General features: G+C 60.4%; 1 protein-coding gene across 1 annotated transcript in view; it reads right to left on the bottom strand.

The window, feature by feature from the left end:
- Positions 1-403, bottom strand: part of SLC19A1 (solute carrier family 19 member 1) — a 22,547-nt gene extending 22,144 nt beyond the window's left edge. The window contains exon 1 of the mRNA XM_081800916.1: positions 268-403. The gene's annotated coding sequence lies outside the window, so the exon portion shown is untranslated. The remainder of the gene's footprint in view (positions 1-267) is intronic.
- Positions 404-1,986: the final 1,583 nt, after the last annotated feature.

Genomic DNA, 1,986 nt, shown 5'->3' on the forward strand with positions numbered 1-1,986 from the left:
TCACGCGGCCGCCTCGTGGCGGGGGCGGGGGCGCCGCACTGAGGGCCCTGGCGCACCCCCGGAGCGTCTGCCCGTCCGGCCTCCGCCCCCACCCGACCGCACCTCCCCCTGCCCCCGCCTCCCCATGCAGCCCTCTGGTCTGTTCCCCTGTCCCCTCCCACGCTCCCCTGAAGCCGCCACTGAACCACTCCTCCCAGAACCCCAATTGGACCACCCCCTCAGGCAGCCCCCACTGGGAGGCCCCTTCCAGAGCCCACTGGAACCTACCCACACCTACTGGCCCAGGCTGCAGGTCGCAGAAGTCCTGGAGCGAGGCACTCCTGCCCCCTTACCAGCTGTGACCGCCTCTTGGAGGAGTGCCGGCCGCTGACCCCTGCTGGGGCTTATCCCGCCTGCCCTCCCAGGCTAGAAGTTCATGTGATTTTTCTTTTTGGCTCATTTTAAACGTTCCTTTTCTGGCTAACCCGCAAGCTTAAGCCAGGGACATTGGTCACTGTGCCAAGCAGGACAGAACTGTTGGGGTTTTGATGAACTTCCCCTCCCCCTACGCAGCGCCAACCTGTAGGATTCACCCCGACCCACATTGGGTCTGGTGGCTGCCTACCACGCCAACAAGGCCAGACACCTGCTCTTGGGGTCACAGCAAGCCCCCTACCCAAATGCACCTAGTGCCTGAGTCCCAGTGGGCGCTTCCCTGGGTCCCCCAGTCAGCTCTCAAGACTGACAAAGAACCAGCCAGGCTGTGGTTGGGGGTGGAGGGGAAGCCAGGAACCCCGGAAGCCCCAGGGAGGGGAGGTCAGGTCTGGCCCCCTGGCTCCCACCTTCCTCTACCCATCGAATTGCCCTTTGGGACATGCAAGCTCTGGCAAGTCCAACAAAGAAGAGGGACATATTTTATGGGGAAGAAGGAGGAAGTTGGGAGGGGTTGTTTTGGACGGAAGTCGACTGGCGAAAAGCAAGAGTTCAGGGTGATGACGGTTTCTCGGTTTCTCGGTTTCCCGATGGCCGAGTTTCAGGGGTGGCTGATTTCTTGTAGGGGATTCCGTGAACTTCTGCTGTTGGGGCCTGTCGCGGGTGATTCTCTCCTGCGGAGCGTTCTTCTGTGGGGTCTGTGATTCTTCCTGTGATTGGGGTTGAGTGGCAGGGCCCCCTCCCAGCCTCCAGACTCCGCTTGGCTGAGGTTTACCTGTAACTTTCATGGGGGAGGGGAGGATGGGGAGACTGGCTGCCAACCGTCCCCCCTAGAGAGGGCCCCCGGGGTGGGAGATGGGGCGGCAAAAGCCCAATGCCCAAGGGCAGGACCTAGGCCTCATCCATCTAGGGGGACCAAAGACAAAGGAATGACCAGGAGGTCTGCCTGGATAGAGCAGGAGTCATGCCCAGGGCCCTGGCAGCCGCCCCGTGGGATGCATTCCCGGGAAGGGAACAGCAGGTGTCCGATATGGGGCAGTGACAGCCAGTGTCCCGCCCCACTCCCCCGCACTCACACCCCATGGCAGGCCCATCGCCTCCAGCTCTGAGAAGGTGGCATGGTGGCCACCGGTCCGAGGAGGACGAGAGCCTTTGGAGAGGAACAGGAGCCCACTGCAGCCCAGAGCGCACCCGGACAGGCCCCTCTCCAGGCCCCCCTCAGATGGGTGGATAGGAAAGAATGCTTTCTGCTGCTGATTCCTGAGTTTGGGGTATTTGTTACAAAAGCATTGTAACCAAGTGGCAACTACTGGCCACTTTCTAACCCGGCAAAATGGGTTTATTTGAGAACAGCAGAAAAATTGGAAATTCAGGACGTGCAAGTCATAACACCACAGGCAGGTCCAGAGAACATAGGAAAGTCGCTCTACCGAGAAAAAGGAGGAACGTGGGAGGGGCTGCTTTGAAGGAAAATCCATCCGAGGAAGGGAAGGGCCAGGTGGTGGTGGTTTCTGATTGGCTGGGCTGTGAGTGTCTCTCATTGGCTGATTGGTTGCAGGGGCAGGAGAAGACCTT

Source organism: Leptonychotes weddellii, chromosome 1 (assembly GCF_054177405.1).
Source record: "Leptonychotes weddellii isolate Sample4059 chromosome 1, ASM5417740v2, whole genome shotgun sequence".
Taxonomy (NCBI): domain Eukaryota; kingdom Metazoa; phylum Chordata; class Mammalia; order Carnivora; family Phocidae; genus Leptonychotes; species Leptonychotes weddellii.